Below are 23,381 nucleotides of genomic sequence, written 5' to 3' on the forward strand. Positions count from 1 at the left end.
TGTGATTTAAAAGTCTGTAGTTTTCATTTTATTCAAATTTAAAAAACGTCCCAACATTTCTGGAATTTGGGTTGTAAATAACACAGGCCAACAAAAGACTCTTCTTTGAAAAGCATCTCTTTTTGCTCTGTCCGCAAAAAAAAAAAAAAAAAAAAAAAAAAAAAAACACACAAAGGAAAAACTTTTCTTTTTTAGTACATCGTTGTCATGTAAACGTGCCCTTAGAGCCATTAAAAATACAATAAGGAATAATAATGCAAAAGCAATGAAATGCTAAGAAGTCTTAATGGTCCTAAAACAGTAATTCTCTTGTAAAATATACATTTCCTTTTGATTTTGGTGTGAAATGCAACTCTGAAATATGAAATATTGGCTGGTTTTGTGAGATTCACCCTTTGGTCCCATAAGTCAGACTCATTCGTATCTTGTCTTCCGCTTCCACTCAAATGCTCCTGTGAGTCTTCGAAGGACAGACTGATGACTTGCTGCTGGTCGGTGGTGATTATTTTGGGGCTTAAAGTAGCTGAGCAGGCAGTACAGGAGCTCACAATTGTCAGAAAGCTTTCTCGTCCTGACGCCCATCACAGGCACTGCTGGGGGTGACATGCACTGAACAGATGGTTCATCAATGTCACCTCGTAACTCTGGAACGGAGCGTGAGGGAGGAGGCAGCAGCGGACACCTAGAGAGCTGTAGGAATGTACACCCAGGGATCATGATGCCATGAAATGCCATTAACCTTCACTGAGTGTACGGGGGGAAAAAATGAGGAATCCATCTGTCAACTCAATAAGCAGAATCTTTTTATTAATTTTTTTAATAAAATTTTTTAGACAGCCATCTTTTGTCAGTAAACCAAAGAAAAGGCAAAGCTCATTGATTGCACATATCAAAACCATTCAATTAAAATTTATAAAGGAAATGCGGTTTCTATGCAGTTTGATGGGGTGTTCTGAGTGTTTTAGCTTGTTGCTATGTTGTGTCTCTTTCTCAGCAGCAGTAATAGCAAATAGCAAATTTTTTTACAGTCCACTTGGAAACAAAGTTGTATTTACAAGATACTAGATAATGGCCTCTAAACAGCACATAAAAACGAAATAAACTATGACGGGTTGCTGTTCTTAGACAGAGGAATGGATTACTTGACCTCAAAAAGCCCGTGGGGGTTTAAGGCTGCGTGATCCAGTTTGGTTCAGTAAACCCATCAATATATGTGTCCCATAGCCATACAAGGCCTCTTAAACAAGGCTCTTGGACTATGAAGGGCTCCCTGGAACTTCTGTTATTGTTGGGCCTTTTGTGAATATGAAGGCCCCAAAACCTCTTATGGAACTGTTGTCCCATTGTGTTTCATTTATTTGAGAGACCAATAGAGTAATGTGATCCGAGCCACTCTGAAAACATGAGCTGATCAAGTCTGCACGTCATACTTATTTAATTAAATTGCATAGCCTTTTGCGATTTGATAAGGGCACTATGCCATATTGCGCATTCGATTTTAGTTTGACAGATACTTTGCCAGAGCAATGGCAAAAAACAAAACAAACAAAAAAAAAAAAACGTTAAAGACCTCTTATGTTACGAAGTTTAAAAATATTTCTGTGCATTATGAAACTATATGGTGGGATTTGAGGCCTCAGAGTGAGAATGGTTTGAATATTCATGATCATCATAACTTCTACTTTCTATTACTGTGAATAGCAGTTAAGGGAAAGAATGAAAAAATGGGGGCTGTGTGTGGGAGGGGGCCCTTGGAGATAATTGACCTCCAAGGCCTTTGCAAGTCATAATCTGTCTTAGACAGAATGCAATGTTTTGTTTTGTTTCTTACCTTTTTTATAGTCAAACTGATCTGCGTTTTCCCGTAATGGCGTAACTCACTGCTTAACTACCATAGTATGATGCATTGTTGAAGAAATCAACTAGCTAATCACAACTGTTTCCCGAAACCGTATTGCTGCAAACCTGTCATTTAACCAGGTTGGTAAATTATGTCATGCAGGTGCACTGTAAAGAAAAGTTGAGAAAACTTAAAGGTTAAGCCAACCAGCTGCAGGAGATTTTTGAGTTTTCTCAACTTGTTGTAAATTGAACTTGTTATACAACAACAAGTTGAGAAAACTCAAAAATCTCCTTCAGATGGTTGCTTTAAACTTTTAAGTTTTCCCAACTCAAATTTTTTACAGTGTGGTGGAGTAATAACTTCTTTTAATGAATCCGTTTTAGTTCAAATTAATGCCATTAAATTGCAGACATTGCATGTGAGGACTAATTCTCATTTTTAAGTAGAATAGAGAAGGTGTAGGACATTCAGCGTAAGCTTTTTGAAGAATACGGAAGTGCGGTTTTGGCGGAACCACTTGGTTTGTTTGGAGACCATTGAAGTCCACTATATGGAGAAAAATCCTCGAATGTTTTCCTCAAAAACCTTCATTTCTTTTCGACTGAAGAAAGAAGGACATGGACATCTTAGATGACATGAGGGTCAGTAAATTATCAGGAAATTTTAATTTAAAAGTGGACTAATCCTTTAAGCCCACATCATGCAAACAATAAACTATGCTTCTAACCACGGGTCAAGAGCTGTCATTCAAACCACACAACACAACAAGCCATATTATTTAAATTATTCATTTCTGTAGTATAATTAACTCTACAGTGCAGAACAGTACTGACATAAATTATAGCTGTTTGTATGATAACACAGTTACATCATTATGATATCATATTTAGGTCATCTGAAATACACTATACTAGGGGCTAAACCACACTAGAATATGCAGACACAGTATTTTAAATGAAACTATGTTTTCCCTGCAGTGCCAGAGGTGAGGACAGTGAGCCAGGCCTGAAAATTGGCTGGAATTGATCACCTGGCTCTGCTAGCACTGTCATATATTTCTATTAATCCCAATTTGCTGTCTTCTGTCAAGGCAGACAAATGTTCCATTTATCTCAGTTCTGTTTCTGCACTTCACACGCACATGGTGAGTGAGTTATATAGACGCATTAAAACCGACTCCTTACATCCAGTAACAGTACAGCGACATCGGAATTTAATGTACATTAATTGCTCATTATTTCATTGCTGGCAGACATTGTGAAGGATTACCTTGTATCCAAGATGAAGAACGGTTATATTTTGTACATTAACTAAACCTGCTTCTTTCTCGGCATATATTCCTGTGTACAAGTCAGTAGGGGTTATTTTGCTATGACAATGTCCAATGACCATCTGACTGTACATTATCCTGCTTATTGCATGGCTATACTAAAATAAATAAATAAATAAAAAAATGAACATGAAATATTGATTTAAGTTTTTATTAATTTGTTACATATGAAGAAAGAGTGTGCAAAACATTATGCAAATTATACAAAAATATTTATCCAGAGAATTTTGTTTCTGGCCAATCAGAATCAAGTATTCCAGAGAGTCGTGTAATAATCCTGATTACACAATGCAACACCCAGATCCATTTAGCCTCTCTTTGTGTTCAACACGATTATTTTTTGAAGCTAGCAGCATTTGAACGATGAATAACGAAATCAACAATTAAAAAGGGCAAGTAGGGATATAATATAAAGCATATCTGCTTATGTCCACAGCTTAAAAATTAAGGTTGTCAGGATTTTGGGTTTGTAGGTTAGGCCGGGCTGCTATCCAACAGGATTGAGGGATTTCTCTTAACTAGACTGTACTTTACCAAAGGGTACAAGTAATGAGCTGGCTTAGCATGATTAAGATAAAGCTCTCGTTTTGGGACATAGACCGCTGGGACATGTTCTTACCGTGCCCCTACAAAACACAAAACACACAAGAGAAGGCGCATAAAAGGCTCAAACACAAACATTCAGAATAGTTGCTGTGTAGCAGGTATGTTTCATTTTCAAGTGTTATGACCCACACTCACACTGACCGGGCACAACAACACAAACAAAAGAAAACAGGGTGAAAAGAGCAGACAGTAGGAAAACATGGGACATACAGTATATATACAGTAGGAAAATTTCAGGGTAAATAACCACTAAGAAGTCATTCACTCTCTCTTAAAACACAAAGGAGTGTAAATATCAGTGTCATTATATTAAAGGCATACAGTCTCATGAGATCATTGATATCCATCTGCCAGAAACTTATCTACCTTATCTTAACTTATTTAATAGTGCAGCTCTCAAATATTCAGTAGTAGTACTAGGATAAGCTGTAACTCTCAGACTGCTGGTGTTACTGTCCCCTGGTGAGTGGCTGAAAAAAAAAAAAAAAGTTTCCAAAACCAACTGCAGCAAAGATGGCAGCACGCAGGCCTTGTAATTCCACCAGCCGAGCAGCTGCCACCAGAATGAATGGGAATGCTAACAGACAGCTTTCTCCAGGTATTAGAATTCCTCGACTCAATCCTCCATCTGTAATGCCATCTGAAAGTCCAATTGACTTTTAAAACCTTGTCATTATAGTAACACAGCTGCCAGTAATTGGTAGCAATCATTAGAGAGTGTTGTGCATACGGCAACTACAGCGTTAGTTTCTCCATTACCCACAAGCAAATGATGACAAAAACAATGAAACCATAGCCATGTAACAGTAGCAACTTCACTTACTAATTTTAAGGTGACCCTAGATGTCCTGCATAAAAGCACACAAGCTGGATCGTTCCTGGATTATACACTGCAGTCTATATATAGTATATGAAAACAACGTCATCTCATTAGTATTCATTTGCAAAGTGTAGTTCTAGCAAATGCACATTTTCACAATGTTCATTTAGACACTGAAAAGTTCAATATCAACCTACCGAAAAGCTAAAATGTAAACATATTTATGCATTTACAGCTTCAGAGACATGCAAATGTCATGCAAATGTCAGCGCTGATGAGAATTAAGTTCATCAATAGAGAGTAAGAGTGCCTAATTAGTCCCCTCTGCAGTTATTATTAACTGAAACTAAAACTATTAAAACTATTAAAAATCAATTAATGTAACTGAAATAAAATAAAATAAAATAAAATACAAATTTATTGTGAATAAAACACAGCTATTGACCAATCAGAATCAAGGACAGGAACTAACCGTTTTATAAGTAAGCAATAAGGTATGAGAGGCTGTGCTGTACCGTGAATAAGTTACGTCCGTGACTTATTCACGATACAGCACTAGCCTCAAGTACCTTATTGCTTTTATAAAATGGTTACCACACAATACAAATATTAAAGCCCAAAATATGTATTAATGCAACTTTTTTCAAATAAACTTTAACTAAAAGCCTTCCTTCTGTCGGAAAAAAATAGTCCCTGACCGTGAACAGCAACAGAAGTTACATTATTACGCCATTAGATGGTGGCAAAGACTGTCTTTATGAGTGTGTCAGTCAGTAGCGAAGACTTTTATACTGAAAAGACTGAATTGTCGTGAACACGGAACAAGACGCAACTGACAAATGCTTTGACTAGCGCTGTCAGTCATGGGAAAACCCTTTAACTGTTAAAAGGACAAGATAATACATCGGACATTTAAACAGATTTTTTATTATGAACATAGGACTGACCTGAAGGAAAATGCTAAATCTGAATGCAGGTAATAAACTCGCTCACTCGATCTTTTTCTCACAATACTCTTCTACATAATACAGTAAGCTTCAATGAACAATATCGAGAACAAACAGTCTACGTTGCTAAGAGTGGTTGCTAAGGGTGTTGTGTAGTGATACAAAGAACCGTTGGGTGAAGCGGTCATAGCCGTGTTTTATCATGAATAAAACACAGCTATTGACCAATCAGAATCAAGGACAGGAACTAACCGTTTTATAAAAAAAACATAAATATTAGATGAAAAACTTAAAAATAAACAGAAATGATAAATTCTTTCTAGGCAGCTAACTGAAATAAAATAAACGTAAGTTTAAGTACTAAAATCACTAAATCTAAAAATGAAATAAAAATAAATTAAAGCTAAATAGAAATATGAAAAAAAAAAAAATAATAATAATAATAATAATAAAAATGCCAAAAGCACATACCAAAATTACAAAAACTTAAACTAAAATTAAAATGAAAACTGAAAATGTAAAAAATAAAAGCTAATTCAAAATATCTATAAATACTATAATAGTATTTAAATAATACTAAAATAACACTGATCTGGGTTACATTTATAAAGAAATCTTTTGTTAAAAGGTCTTTCTTGTAAGTTTCTCCAGCCATGTTTTGCAATAGTTTCTGACCATTGAACTCAATCACGTTTCTAAAGTTGTGCATTTGCAAAAGTCTTTACATTTTAGAGAATGTCATTATATTGATAAGGTACATTTCAAGTGTCTATAAAAACATATGTGTCGAATATGAATGAGATTTGCCTAAACTACAGAGTAAAAACCAGCACCACGATTATATTAATGCAGACTGGTGTACCTTATAGGCCTATGCTTCATCCAGAATCTCTCTGTGAATATGAAAGAGAATATGATATGACAGTTATTAGACACTTTATAACCTCAATTTGAAATAAATAAATAAATAAATAAATATATATATATATATATATATATAGGAAATGTGTAATTTCACCAGAGATTTTAGTGTAACTAGAAGAACACACTGTTTTTGCCTCTGAAGTTTTTTTTAACTAGTGAAGTCTGCGAACAGTATATTATCATTCCCACATATTTTGTTTTCTATGTATTAAATGGAACTATTTTAACTCAGGGAGAACAAGTGGGCTCTCAAGAAAACTGAGAACGGCTTGGATTAATGGTGTCCAATTACATATTTAGCTTTTTTTTATATCTCATCACTGAGTAACACATTATTCATGGTGCAATAGTACACACCAAATAGAAACACTGCCTCAGTGGCTGTTGTACAGAGAGAAAATTCCATTAAAATGCTAATTTAAACACTGTCTGATGTAATATTTAGGTTCATATTCGTCATACTGCATGTGAACCAGAAGGTTAGCTAGCACACGCCAGCTCATGCCAATGAATGTGGCATCAGTTATTTAGAAGTACACAAAACTCCTGAAATGCCAGTTGGATTCCCTTTAAAGCATCTCATTATGTTCAGCATACATGCAGTCAATATGCTGGCCGATGGAACCTGCTTGTACCTGTTACTGATATGCGTTTAAAAAACGGATAGTTCCTGTTCAATCTTATTAGGTAAGACCGTTTCAAAGCCAAAGTAGACGTTGTTCACGGGCTGCCAATGAAGACCATAGGCTGGCATTATTCAAATTTGTTACGAACCTTCAGAGGTTTGTGCAAGAAGTAAGACTGGAATTACTGAAGACTTGTTTCATTTTACATTGCTCCTGCACCATTTCAAAACCAGCCATCTCAGTGCTGAGAATTACTGTACAGTGATTTTACCAATGTAAAAGGTACTGAGATGATTTTACCACTGCTTTGCCATGGTAAAATCACTGTAACACACAGCTTCTAATTACCTTTTGCTTTACGTATATGTGCAAATCTGACATCTACAGTTATTTAAGCAGTTTATGCTGAGTTTTCATTAGTGTCAGACTATTTAATCATCTGCATTCAAAAGTAATCAAAGATGTCACAATGAAACTGATTAGACATCAGTGAGGTTGTTGATGAGCACAATTACATTCACTAACTGAAATCCATGCTATAAAGACCAGCAATGAAATAGCAATTATTGTTATTGTCATCAAATGGACCCAAGCAAAAAAAACAAAAACAAAAAAAAACAAACCTTAAAGACAACAGATAAACAATTAGTTATGCAAATTTATTTTATAATAATAATGTTTCAGTACCATTAATCGTCTCTTCAGGTCTTCTGGGTAATGCCTGTTGTGAAATGAAGACGTTACAGAAAGATCAAAGCCTGGAGAGGGAGACTAAAACGTCAAGTGTAATATTCATCTGATACATATTTATATGAAGCAAGATATACAAAGCATTTCAGTTCAGCAGGGGTCTGAACATATGTACTGGAATCCCAACTCAGACCGCTACTGAATGAATTTATGTTTGCCTGTGTGAGGAGGAATACAGCAGCCGCAGATATTTCTGTAAATATAATGAAACATTCATAGTAATGACTTAAAAACTTGAAACGCAAACAGCTGCACTCAAGCCATTATGTTCAGTGTTTGGCTGGCTAGAAATGTGTGAGGATATACAGAACCATTCAAAAGTTTGGAGCCAGTAAGATTTTTCTTTTTCTTTTTTCCCCCCAAAAGAAATGAATACTTTTGTTCAGCAAGAATGCATTACATTAATCAAAAGTGTCATTAAAGATATGTATGATGTTGCAAAAGATTTCTATTTCAAATAAATGCTGTTCTTTTGTACATTTAATTCATAAAATCATACTGAAAAAATATCACAACTTCCACAAAAAAATTAAAAGTGCAGTAAGCGATTTCTGAGAAACGCTGTTGAAAGTGGATTGGACCAAGCACCATAACACACTTGTAGCCAATCAGACACGCCCCCTGCGTGTCCACTCATGATGGGGGAGGAGAGAGAGATTTGAAGAAAGACTGTAGAAAGAGAGATGGCTGAGAGACATTACAAAAGAGAAAACGTCAGAGGAATATCACTGGTAAAAGAAGAGTTATGATCAGACAAGCATTATATTGGACCCGCGTTATTATTAGTAAGGCTTTCCAGCGCTGGAGAGAACTAAGCGGGAAGGCCTGAAAATGGACGTCAAGGTTGCGTTGTTTCTGATCCATACGTGAGTAACACTGGTTTTGAGTGTGTGCTGTTGGTCATGTGACTTTGCAACAAAAAAGTCATGTGCCTTTGCGAGATGGGACAGCATAACTGGACCAACCAGTGGACCAATCTCGTTGCGCAGCATCTGAAATGTTGTTTTGGTCATTCTGAAATGCCTTAGCCAAAGTCTGTCGTCAAAGTGCTTTGGTATAATTACCTCCCAGAACTGTCTTACACGACTGCATTCCCAAACAAATGCAACATAACATGACCACATTTATTGCTCTGAGGCCCACAGTGGCTTCTCCTACTGCAGCAAAATACAATTTTCTTAGTGATAGTGCCAGTTTATCAGGAAGTGATGAGTTTGTTCTCCTCTTCTCGCTGGATGGAAATGGTGCTTTAATCGCAAATGTTTTGTGTGATATTCCAATTTTGCACATAGGTTAAATTCGCAACTTTGGATGGAAACATAGCTACAGTGTCTGAAACGGTTCAATAAATAATTTGGTCTCTCTAAACAAAGTCCCTTTAAGACAAGTCATTTCACTCGGCGGCCATCTTCGCCTCTCGGGCATTCAAGTGCAGCTCCTATCTCTTTGAATGGGGAAACATCAAATTCTCCAAAGCTTTTTGCCAAGCTTTCGATTAAATTTCATAATTGAAATCGCCAATCAAATCTGACAACAACTGTCTCATAAATTTTGTTTCTAAACGCTCAAATCATGACAAAAAACGGTATTATTCAGGCTGGATCATGCTAATGCACATGCGCAGTCCTAAATGCGCGTCTTGTGCCTCATTTTGGAGGCGCGCGTCTGACTGTTTCTATAGGAACCAGAGCTTCTAATGGCCGCTGCAGTGACTTTACCAATCTGCGATTGGCTCTTATTTAGAAAGCGGGACTTATTCCGCCATATTGCGCATTGCACTTTCTCCCATTCAAAACAATACGAGTGACGCGTCTTGTGATATTCTATAGTTTTTGTCTCTAAACCCCTGCTTTCCGAGAGCCTACTCTGCTGATTGGTCAGATGGCTCAGTCTGTTGTGATTGGTCTACCGCTTACAGCACGTGTTGTGAACGAAATAGCCAGTACCATATCTGAATTAGATACAAACAGGCAGCCAATAAAGACCATAGGCTGGCATTATGCAAATTTGTTACAAATGTAGGTTTATGCAGAAATAAAAATGGAATTACTGACAACTTGTTTTTCAGGCAGTTCAGAATCGGTTCTTTCTTTTGGGAGACAAGAACTCTATTTATCGTGTACTTTGATCTTTGAAACTTTACATTTAATACTAAGTGTTTGTTGAAATCCCTTGCCTTCAGTATGAGCAAAAGAAATAGTGAATTGCTTGCCTAAGAAAACCATATGTAAAGAAATCACATTCAGCTTTAAGCTTCTAGTTACCTCACGATGAATATCTGGGAATAGACTCCAGACATAGTTAATTAATCTTTTATGGTATCATGAGAATATCTGAGACATTTTCAAATGTTTTGACAGATAATACCTGTTTGTGCAGATCTCAGATGAGTTATGGTGAGCCATCCGTTGCGGGAAGCCAGTCCTGAATCAGCAGAACAGGGCAACTCATGCAGTTCAAACCAGACCAGAGGGAGGGATGCAATCCGCTACATAAGTAATGACCTGGCCGGAAAAAAAAAAAAAACAGAACACACATGATGTGGAAATATGTTCTATAATGTACACTGCAGGATCTTCAAATCATGCCGATTCCATTTCACACAGTGTCTGGTAAAATATCCATCTCCATCATGAATAAAAGATGCACAAAGATTGAAGTAATCAGATTCATGCACCGGTGTGTCTTTTGTGTGCCGACTTGTCGGAGTCTTCTGCGTGAGGTGAATCCTCAGTGCATAGTTTAACACTCGTTTTAGCAAGATAATGAGGGCATTTTACATCCAACAATCACATTATCTGCAGTCATTAAGCTATAAGCTATACCATAGACTGTATTTTGGCCTACAGTATTAGATATTCTGGGGATGTGACGAATATATAATATGTCAACAGGATCTTTTCTATTGGATCCTCTGGGGCAAATTCACTAAAACAACTATTTAAATAATGCCACTGTCATTCTTTTCAGAGCAAATACGGCTTATGTCTATGTAAATTAGGCTTGTTATAGATTGTGCCTTATGACCACTCTTACGCAAATAACATTGTGCTACTGTATTATAGCCCATGTAAATCAAGCTGAGCATAATTTTATTAAAAAAGGATTTTGTGTACATTTTCTATTGATCTTGGCAGCAGTAATTCATCAAATGATGAGCATTAACTGATAATCAGTTGATATTTTTCTTTTACCAATACTTAATCCTTTCTGTCCCTCCATTGATAGTCCACCCAACTACCACTTTGACGCTTCAAAAAGTTCATAAAGAGATCGTAAAACAAATCCATATGTCCGACATACTAATCCGACGTACTTTGTAACAACGTGAGGGTGAGTAAATGATGACAGAATTTTCATTTTTGGGTGAACTATCCCTTTAAGACAAAAAACAAGATATTCTAAGAGGGTTACAATAATTCTGAAATAAACTAAAGTATATTATATTAGTCAGTGCATCACTCTCAGAGCAAGGACTGTCTAAAAAGAAAACAGTGTTTCTGTAAACTAAAGGATTGTTGAAGTCTTCAACTTTAGCATATTCAGTAGGCAAGTACAAAAGCATAGAAATGCATGACTGATTATTTTGAATTTTAATTTATAAAACAACACAACAGCAGCAGGTTGAATTACTTCATATTCACTAAATTAATCAATAGAACATTTTTACCACATATTTGTCACTGCTTAAATATAGCCCAGCAAAGGGCCAGATCATAAAATCAAATTTTACCCATTGACAAGATGCTAATAGAATAATGATTTTATGAGAGCATTCAGCTCTGCATATGGACATTAATAAACAACTATATTACAGAAAACATGTAGTGACTGAATCAACTACTATTTCATTTATACATTCAAGGGCCATACATTACTAAAAAGATGATAAATGTGTTATGTGCGGTGTTAAACGGGGACACTCTTAAAATTGCCTTTGAAGAGATGCGAACAGTCTGTGAGAATGGGAAAGTAATCACTGAGAGGCAAGACTGCATACCAAAAAAGCACATCTAGACCTCTTCTGCCATCCAATAATCCCCCTGGTTGCCATAACAACAGCTGGACTCATGTCCTCAGGGGGAGACTTTTCAGAAATTTTAGACAATTTTTTTGTAGATGGGATTTCACAGTAGGGCTGATATAATACAATTATATATAAAATAATTCATAAAAACATTTCAAGGTATATATAGATTGACAAACTCAGTTATAAAACAGATTTCTGTGGACTGTAGGACAGACTTGCATTCAATGATATGAAATAAGACACAATATATTGACTTCTAAAGACACTTTGTATTTTCAAGTCTTCACTAATCTGTCACAATAATGTAAAGATCTTCATTTGGTGTCTTTTCTTTGCCAATATTGATCTGCAATTAATTGATTAATCAGCATGTTATGTAATTCATGTAGCTAGTTCATGCATTCATGACTTCTAGACTGGATTACTGTAAAGTAGGGCTGGGCGGTATGACGATATATTGTTACCAGTATAAAATGTCTATCGTTGAAGATTTTGCTGTGTTATGTATATTGTGGTATGTAAACAGCCTATATAGCACTATTGACACTTCGGGACGTACTTGATGTTAAAAAGAGTTAGAAGCGCAATATATCCTAAAAAAGGTCTTCGTGTGCCAAAGTGAGCACACACAGAAAGTTGCCTCTCAAAAGGTGACCTCTCAGAAGGCGAATTGGGACTTGTTCAATGTTAAAAAGTGTTATTAAGTACAATAAGCAGGGTGGAGCTCAATGCGATGCACGCGCTGACTGACACACAGCAAGCACTTGCACAGAAAGCCTCTCAGCATGCGACTGCGAATTCAGTTCTCTTTCACGTCTTATTGCGCTTGAATGGTCGAATACACAAGCATGTGAAAATTCCCATCGTGTGGAGTATTCATGTAAACACAGCCGGTTATGTCTCAATTGAAAGTAAACAGTTGGGTGTAAACTGGATGTGTATCAGTATAATGGATCTGTGCATTTGGCCTTAAAGTGACAGCAGCCTAATATACTGCCTCTGTCTGTGTCATTAATGTTAATCAAACAAAAGAGAAAATAACTTACTGCTTACTGCCCTTACTTAGTTTTTTAGCTTTAATAAGAATATATTTATATGTAATTCATACAGTGAAGACTATGCAATATTTTATTTTTACATTTGATTATAAAACGGTTAATTCCTGTCCTTGATTCTGATTGGTCAATAGCTGTGTTTTATTCTCGATAAAACATGGCTATGACTGCTTCACCCAACGGTTCTGTGTATCACTACACAACACCCTTAGCAACCACTCTTAGCAACGTAAACTGTATGTTCTCAATTGATATTGTTCATTGAAGCTTACTGTATTATGTAGAAGAGTATTGTGAGAAAGAGATCGAGTGAGCGAGTTTATTACCTGCATTCAGATTTAGCATTTTCCTTCAGGTCAGTCCTATGTTCATAATATAAAATCAGTTTAAATGTCCGATGTGCTATCTTGCCTTTTTAACAGTTAAGGGGTTTTCCCGTGACTGACAGCACTAGTCAAAGCATTGTCAGTTGCGTCTTGTTCCGTGTTCACAACAATTCAGTCTTTTCAATATAAAAGTCTTCGCTACTGACTGACACACTCATAAAGACAGTCTTTGCTGCCATCTAATGGCGTAATAATGTAACTTCTGTTGCCGTTCACGGTCAGGGACTATTTTTTACGGTGGAAGGAAGGCTTTTAGTAAGAGTTTACGCCATGAAAGTTGCACTGATACATATTTTTGGCTTTAATATTTGTATTGTGTGGTAACCGTTTTATAAAAGCAATAAGGTACTCGAGGCTAGTGCTGTATCGTAAATAAGTCACGGCTGAAGGGGTTGCAGGCACTCTGCTTAATGTTGTGCCAAACAACGCCCTTCAGCTGTGACTTATTCACGACACAGCACAGCCTCTCGTACCTTATTGCTTACTTATTAAATTATTATTTGTCCAATTGTTTGTAATTTGCTTCTTTTTTCTTATTTTTAATGACAGAAATGAGATAAAATAACACAAAATAACTATATCGTGATATAGACTGTTATACTGAAATAAGATTTCTCATATTGTGAAATAGGAATTTGGTCATAACGCCCACCCCTATACTGTAAAGCATTACTAGGAGGTCATCCTGCATCCTTAACAAACAAGTTACAATTAGCCCAAAATGCATCTGCTATTGCATCTGCTAGTTCTTACCAGGTCAAGAAATTATGATCATATGACACCAATTTTATCTTCTCTACACTGGTTACTTATTAAGTTCTATATGGATTACAAAGTATTGCTATTGACTTATAAGACCCTAAACGGTTCAGCTCCTGTTTATTTAACCAATATTCTATCGCCTTACAATCCATCACACTCTTTAAGGAACTCTTGGTAGTAGTTATCTAAGTCCACAAAATTTTGGTAGTAGATATCTAAGTCCACTATAGGAGGGAGAACATTTTTGCATTTGGCTCCTAAACTCTGATAATGTCTGGGGCTCAGAGACATTCATTACCTAAAATTCATGCATTTTAGGTAAAGTTGCTTTGTAATGATATGCATTTTGAAAAGCGCTATACAAATAAATGTGAATTGAATTGGATGTAAAATCTGTAATTAACCAAAAACTAAACCTAAAAAAAACAAACATTTTATTGCAGTTTGAAACAACTGAATTTCAAAGGAGTGCTGTGACACTGTCAAACTGAGAAATATAAATGAAGAATTGTGGTGATGAGGGAATATAAACATGACTGAGGTTTCGCGTGAACCCAATTACTGGATGTATTGTGGCCGTGGCCTGAATTAGATTCTCTAACACTGATGCATTGTCCCTTTGCACAGTAGATAATATTTCTTTTATAAATAACCTTCACTTTCTCCAACAGTCCATCACTGAAACAGATCTCTACAAACTATGGGTCTTTTATAATATCACCAAAGAGTACATTTTTAAATCTTGTTGAGCAATTTCTGACCTGCAATCATAAGCAATATCAATGGTTTTGTCAGGAGAATGAATAATGTGATTTGATCTTTGAAGCATTACAGTAATTGTTTTCATAGACGTTCATGGGTCATCGGGTACATGTGATTTAAACTCGCTTTGCAATAATAACTAATTTCTGACAATATAATACTCAAAAGATATCTATAAAGTTGCATTGCAAGGAGGTCTATAAAACTTGGAAAAATAAATACATTAGCATTCCCTTCTCAACTGCACATGCAGAAAAATTAAATTACAAACAAACAAACAAATAAGCAAGCAAGCAAACCAAGCAAACACTGACAAGATATTTACAATACACAATAATATAATAAATAAAAAATACAATGTATATGTTACTTGAAAAAAGTTAATTTTGTCAGAATAAGTGAGAATTTATTTTTCCATCCATCCATCCATCCATCTGATAGATAGTAATAGTAGTAGTAGTAGTAGTAGGAAAGTTCCACTTTTTAAAAAGGGGGCTTTCAGCTTTTCTTTTTTCTGTAGCTTTTTTAATGAAATGATTTCCGTGGCTAGTCATTTAAACATGACATCAATAGTGTTAGACAAAGGGGTTTCTGTGATGCACAGAATTCCCAGAAGTCTTTTACAATATTGATTGGCCAATCAGATCATGCAGAAAACAAGTGTAATATTGGCAACAAAAACATAGATGGCCTTTCACCAGGCAGCATGAAATGGATTAATAATTGTCAGACTAAGTACCTCACAATCAACACTTTGGAAGATCAAAAAGCCAATGCCAGAGACCCTTGCTGTCAGTTTTACAGCTCACATTTTATAAATAATGACATGTTGCATAAACTGATTCCTGGGGAGCGTTGAAAAACATCTATATGTTCAATCCACCCTGTGGTGCCAATGCAATCTGAATCATAATAATGATAGCAATTTTGTAACAAAATGACTGCAATAAAAAAAAAAAAAAAAAAATGTCCAGAAAGGTACTAAAGACATCATTAAATCAGTCGACGTGACTGCAGTGGTTCAACCTTAATTTTATAAAGCGACGAGAATACTTTTTGTGCACAAAAACAAAATAAAACTGCTATGCTTCTTACGTGTGTAATGTGTTTGGGCATTAAAAAATGTCTGCAAATTTAAAAAGCACAAAGTCTACTTCACAGGTAGATATTCTTTATATCAGTGCACACTGAACTCCCTGAAACGCCTCGATTGAAGTCTTGAGTTTTCTTCCAGGAACATACATGTCTCATGACCTGGTTGATTTGCGATAGTAATGTGTTGAAACTCACGGTTATGGTAAGAGGCGCTGCAATTCCAAAACACGCTCAAAGCGGTTGACCAATCACAACACACTGATCCAGCCGACCAATCAGAGCACATTGCGCTGTACGGATGAATAGGCTTCATAGAGACAGGAACTAAACAGGGGTGCGTTTCCCAAAAGCATCGGTAGCCAACTAACTTACGTCGTTATTATAATAGTTCAACGATTTGGTGTTTCCAGAAACCATAGTTCAAATGAACATTCGCAAACTACATCGCAAACTTGTGTGGTTGGAATGGCCGCTCTTGTTTTTATGACATGTGGATTTAATAAATCATTATCTTGAGCAAAATAAGCAAGCTGACATTAAGTACAATGTATATCTTTTATTTAGAATATATACAAATGTCATTTACATATTTTAATTTGTCAAGAGATTTTAAGCAACTCTTTTAAAGAGTGTGCATGTGCATACATGCTCTAGTATGTAAGATGGAGCCTATGATTGAATCTGGAAATAAAGCAAAGTAACTGAGAAAAACATGAAGTCATCAGATTCCATGTCCGTAATTTATAGAAAAAAATCTGGTATTAATTCTATCTCAAACGGATTCATTTAAAGATGTTAGTACTCCACCACCTGTGTGACATCATTAACCAACGAGGCCGAAATACAGGTTTGTGAAAATACGGTTTCGGGAAACAGTCGTGACTAGCTAGTTGATTTGTTCAACGATGCACTGTACTATGGTAGTGAAGCAGTGAGTTACGTCGTTGTACGGGAAATGCACCCCAGAGCATTACTGACAGACTATGAATAGATGTGCTACAACAATGTAAAATATGGGATAATAATGTGTGTGTGTTTTTTTTTTTGAAAACAAAATCAAGATTCTGTAAAAGGTCATAATGTGGCCTCTTTGAGCAAGAAAATACTGGGTAATATAAGGCAATTACATGGGTTAAGGTTAGGTTCAGGGTTAGTACTTAATTATTAGACAGTTATTGTAATCACTATAATAAGTTCATAGTATGTACATGTGGAACAGGACTGTAAAATAAAGTTCTACCTACAGTAAATGACTATTAAGGAAAGTGCATTGGTTGCACATACAACAAAGCAGTAGTATCCTATAGGATAAGGGCTGTGAATAGGATATTTATTAGGTCAGTTTCATCTCTGTTACTGTATATGTATAAAACAAATAAACTGAACACCAGTGATTCGAGTGATCTCTTGCATTATACTGAAAGCAGAACTTTTTACAATGTTATGAAAATAGTAAAGATTAAGGCCTGAGCTTTACACTACCCCAAAATGACCACAAATCATTTAAAACCATATGGCTTGTGCTTTGAGCTCAGTGGAAAGCATCAAAGCAGCTTTAAAGCTGAGGCTTATCCCGAATAATATGGTTGATCCTCTACGTATGGTCCAAGCAGATTCATAATTCCCCATTACATCTCCCTGAATGATAGACGGAGCATGATCACAAGCCTCTGTACTCATAGATGAGATCGTATGATATCAACACTGATATGACGTGATATAACTGAAATCTAAGTTTTCAGTTCTTTTGATTGTCCGCTTATAAATATGTAGGTAAAGCGCCAGTAGTAATACTATTTCGTGTTGATGTTGCCTTTGAAATGCTTTTGTGCATAATTCCTTTAAATGAATGCTTTCTGTCATGCACACTGCATTACAAAAATAAAAATAAAAAATCACTTGATTCCTGAAGCAGAAAAGGGAATATGTTTTTAATGAAAGCATCATCCACTGCTCGGCTTTGTCACTAATCTGATGAGCAGCCTTCACAGACTACAGAGAGAGTTTTGAGAAACCTCAGACAGGTTTTCAAGATGCTGTCAGCTCCCATACAAGATAAAAATCATTCCGTGAGTAGCTATATCATTTTGTTTATCATTCATATCACTTTCTCAAAGTTTAATTTAAGTCTGACATATTTTTTGTACCATGCCTCTATGTGCATTACAAATGACGGGATTCAATAATTCATCGTCTTTTTTAATCTTCTTCTTAAGTTTAATCTTGGTCTTATTGATCAGATAAATGTAGGTCAAGAACATGACATGGGTTTGTCCTGAGTTTCGAGAAAGACTGATATTCACTGTTATTCATTTTTTTTCATATTGCAAGCCAGAAAAAATAGCCAAAAATAGCAGCAATTGATCCATACACACAGGATACATTAACATATCTTGATATTCTTCAACTGTAAATCTTTAATCCAATTCAATCCAATCCAATGTACTTCAACCAATACAAATGTATTGTTAAATAAAGCAAATAAGGTTTTGAGAATTGCATTAGTATTTGAAATTGATAATATTAGTAACATAACAAATAAAATAATAAAATAGCTTTGGCATCAGAGTAATAAACAAATAAAAGAATTTCCATTTTCTGAACAGATTACCTGGGCATCAAAATATTAAAATAATAATAAATAAAATAAAATAAAATAAAATAAAATAAAATAAAATAAAATAATAAAACATTTTAATTCTGAACAAAAAAATATAAGAACAAAAGATACAAGTATTTTTATGTAGTAATAATTTAATGTAGTATAATTTTCATTACAAGTAAAATGTTTGAACACTATGAATACTTATTCACTTTGAATACTTGTTCTCTATGAATAATTTCTTCCTTTATTATTCATTATTTTTAATTAATTGATTTATTTATAGCTTTTCCTTCACTATCCAGTAACGAGTCAATAAATAAATATTTTGTAAAAAAATAATAATAATAATAATAATAATTAATTGAATAAAATTATTAATCAAATGTATTAATAAATAAATAATAATAAAAGCATTGGCCAAGCTTTGTGTTTTTAATAGAGACCATAAAGAGAGATCATTTAAAAAAAATAAAAATAAAATTATATATATATATATATATATATATATATATATATATATATATTAGTGGGTGCAGGACACTATACTTCATTTATGTAAGTGAGGATAGCAAAATAAAGTAAACTGTGACATATTATACAAACCCGATTCCAAAAAAAGTTGGGACACTGTACAAATTGTGAATAAAAAAGGAATGCAATGATGTGGAAGTTTAAAATTTCAATATTTTATTCAGAATACAACATAGATGACATATCAAATGTTTAAACTCAGAAAATGTATCATTTTAAGGGAAAAATAAGTTGATTTTAAATTTCATGGCATCAACACATCTCAAAAAAGTTGGGACAAGGCCATGTTTACAACTGTGTGGCATCCCCTCTTCTTTTCTAACAGTCTGCAAACGTCTGGGGACTGAGGAGACAAGTTGCTCAAGTTTAGGAATAGGAATGTTGTCCCATTCTTGTCTAATACAGGCTTCTAGTTGCTCAACTGTCTTAGGTCTTCTTTGTCGCATCTTCCTCTTTATGATGCGCCACATGTTTTCTATGGGTGAAAGATCTGGACTGCAGGCTGGCCATTTCAGTACCCGGATCCTTCTTCTACGCAGCCATAATGTTGTAATTGATGCAGTATGTCGTCTGGCATTGTCATGTTGGAAAATGCAAGGTCTTCCCTGAAAGAGACGACGTCTGGATGGGAGCATATGTTGTTCTAGAACTTGGATATACCTTTCAGCATCGATGGTGCCTTTCCAGATGTGTAAGCTGCCCATGCCACACGCACTCATGCAACCCCATACCATCAGAGATGCAGGCTTCTGAACTGAGCGCTGATAACAACTTGGGTTGTCCTTGTCCTCTTCAGTCCGGATGACATGGCGTCCCAGTTTTCCAAAAAGAACTTCAAATTTTGATTCGTCTGACCACAGAACAGTTTTCCACTTTGCCACAGTCCATTTTAAATGAGCCTTGGCCCAGAGAAAACGCCTGCGCTGATCATGTTTAGATATGGCTTCTTTTTTGACCTATGGAGTTTTAGCCGGCAATGGCGAATGGCACGGTGGATTGTGTTCACCGACAATGTTTTCTGGAAGTATTCCTGAGCCCATGTTGTGATTTCCATTACAGTAGCATTCCTGTATGTGATGCAGTGCCGTCTAAGGGCCCGAAGATCACGGGCATCCAGTATGGTTTTCCGGCCTTGACCCTTACGCACAGAGATTGTTCCAGATTCTCTGAATCTTTGGATGATATTATGCACTGTAGATGATGATAACTTCAAACTCTTTGCAATTTTTCTCTGAGAAACCCCTTTCTGATATTGCTCCACTATTTTTCGCCGCAGCATTGGGGGAATTGGTGATCCTCTGCCCATCTTTACTTCTGAGAGACACTGCCACTCATGAGAGGCTCTTTTTATACCCAATCATGTTGCCAATTGACCTAATAAGTTGTAAATTGGTCCTCCAGCTGTTCCTTATATGTACATTTAACTTTTCCGGCCTCTTATTGCTACCTGTCCCAACTTTTTTGGAATGTGTAGCTCTCATGAAATCCAAAATGAGCCAATATTTGGCATGACATTTCAAAATGTCTCAACTTTCAACATTTGATATGTTATCTATATTCTATTGTGAATAAAATATAAAAGTTTATGAGATTTGTAAATTATTGCATTCCTTTTTTATTCACAATTTGTACAGTGTCCCAACTTTTTTGGAATCGGGTTTGTACACAAAAAATTCTTCATACAGTGGACTACTAGTAAAATTGCTAAAAAATTGGAACCAAAAATTATTCAGACACTTTGACCTGACTATGTTTTACTTAAGTGTTATCTGACATAATTAAGATTTTTTTTTTTTTTTCTGACACAGTTTAACTCTGAGATCTTGTCATATTTTATATCTTTTTTTTTTTTTTTTTTTTTTTTTTTTTTACTATAGTGAATAAACTGTATTAATGAATGAAATGTTCAAGGTGTCTGAATAAATTTTTGGTTTGACTGTATATAAAATATAAGAGTGTCATTGAAACAACAAACAGTCAGGAAAGTCCTCTATCACCCTCTTAGTAAACTCTAGATCTAGAGCCAATCCTTAAACCCTTCCAGCTCTGTAAAGAAGGAGGTCAAAGCAGGGTCTGAACAAGAGCTGAGGTAATCAGGGGTGTTGGAGGGGCACTGGGATAATTTCCGGATAGGTCAGAACCTTACTGTAGAGTTGAGCTCACTCCATGTCCACAGACAACGAGGTGAGGAGCAGTTTTGTTGCCAATCTGGATAAAGTACTGTTAGCTAAGCAGAAAGCAGGAATTGAAAAAGTTTTTTTTTTCTTTTTTTTCCACAATTCTGGCTGCTCAAATGCATTCCATGCCTCTGAACTTCAGATGAGGTTTTGCCCTCAAATTGCATGAGACAGAAAATGTCACAGACATCTGTATCACTCCAAGACATAAAATTTGAATGCTGAAATGAATGATGGAGCAGAATGAATAGAGATGAAGTAGAATGGGATGCATGTTAGATTCATTGTTAGACTGAAGGATTATAATAGTATATTGCACATGTTGTGGTGGAAATAAGCCATTTTTGGATGTGTATACATAAATCAGACATCTACAGTACATGTAACTGCATAAACGTTCATACTTACTCTATTTCCATCAGATACTTTCACTATTGAGAAATTTAATTTCCACAATGTCGCAATCAATCAATCAATCAATCAATCAATTAATAAAGTCTTCCAGAGAGCCATGTAATAAGCAAGTTTACAATAAAGCCATCAGAAAATGATGCTAATTAAAAATATTGTTGGCACTAAATAAACAAACAATGGGCTTGAAATATAGAAAGACAAGTGCTTAAAATAAATTGAATAAAATCTTATGGCTGTGGTTAAAAAAAGGGTCCTATCGTCTTAATATTACCTAGATAGATTTCATTTAAGATAACATATTTGCAATATATCTTTAGTACTCCCAAAGTCAATGCATTTCTACATGTATATTTAATATTGCAAAAATTTAGTATAATTTTAGTCTCATTTAGTATCACATTTACATGACCAGTCAAAAGTTTAAACACGCTTTTTCACTAAAGTTGCACCTCTATCAACAACAGGACACTTTCATTTAAATGCATTGTACCCTTTTATCGGCATTATATTTCGGGTTTCGTGTAGCTCAATTAGTAGAGCATTGCAATATACAACAATATGCAATTGTGGGTTCAATCACAGGGAATGCATGTGCTAATAAAGTGCACTATAAATCACTAAGGGTAGCTTTAGAGTTGGGGTAGGTGTAGTTGTTAATAAAAAAAAATTAGTTTTGCTAAATGGAAATAGGACAAATGGCGGGTAAGTGACCGTGTAAAAAGTCCACACATTGCATTTAAAGAACACGCATTTTGACTGGTAACGACTGTGATACGTCATTTCATGACGACAGACGTAACTGTCATTAGAGGGCGCATGACTTTAAAACGTAAATATAGGTCGTAATAAGGTGCTTGAAAAAACGACCGATAGGGTCATTTTTTGGAGGACGACAGTCTCTTTCCTTCACTGTCCATTAAAATAAAATGTAAAAAAATTAAAAAATAAAATGAGAACTGAAATAAAATTTCAAGTAATAAATAGCCTTAGATCAAAATGTTTTTAAGATCATGAGAAACATAAATGTTGAGAAAAAAAAAAAAAAAAAAAAAAAAAAAAACTTTTGACAGCACTTTAGTTACCAGTAAGTGCACATTATTGAGTTAGCTGATTTTCAACCAGCTTTGTATTGTTACAGTGTGGGTAATATAAAAAAGAACAATGAGTTCTCTTTCTCCATGTTACATCCCGATCTTCCTGAGTATTTGTCAACAAAACAGCAGCTCCAGGGCTTTTGTTAAAACTACAGATCATACTTCTGCATTTTTGTATCCCTGCCCACTGACATTCAAGCCCAGTACAAGATGGCTGTTGAAGTTTCCCAAAACCTTTATCTCTAGACATGTAGCACCACTTTTTTTTTTTTTTTTTTTTTTTTTTTTTTACTGCATATATATTTATTAAAAGGCCATCTTGGCAGGACTGAATTATCATTTAAGGCAGGGATGGGCAACTTTGGTCCTGGAGAGAAACTGTCCTGCAGAGTTTACCTCCCACCCTGATAAAACTCACCTGCCTGTAGCTTTCCAGTAATCCTGAAGACATTAGCTTGTTCAGGTGAGTTTCATCAGGATTGGAGCTAAACTCTGCAGGACAGTGGCCCTCCAGGACCAAAGCTGCCCATCCCTGATTTAAGGTGTCTATGTGCAATGAAATGACTGATGCTTTGATGGACACATACTCACAATTCAACATACACACACACAGATCTACACTGA

The 23,381-nt window shown here is 35.4% G+C and overlaps 1 long non-coding RNA gene across 2 annotated transcripts in view; it reads right to left on the reverse strand.

Annotated features, from left to right (window-relative positions):
• Positions 1-23,381, reverse strand: part of LOC127513555 (uncharacterized) — a 104,692-nt gene that overhangs the window by 3,051 nt on the left and 78,260 nt on the right. Inside the window, exon 9 of one of the 2 annotated variants that reach the window (XR_007930427.1) lies at positions 10,214-10,350. This is a non-coding gene — a long non-coding RNA (uncharacterized LOC127513555). Of the gene's footprint in view, positions 1-10,028; positions 10,351-23,381 lie in introns of those variants that run through there. The other variant, XR_007930426.1, reaches the window with a different exon arrangement.

Source organism: Ctenopharyngodon idella, chromosome 5, assembly GCF_019924925.1.
Source record: "Ctenopharyngodon idella isolate HZGC_01 chromosome 5, HZGC01, whole genome shotgun sequence".
Taxonomy (NCBI): Eukaryota; Metazoa; Chordata; class Actinopteri; order Cypriniformes; family Xenocyprididae; genus Ctenopharyngodon; species Ctenopharyngodon idella.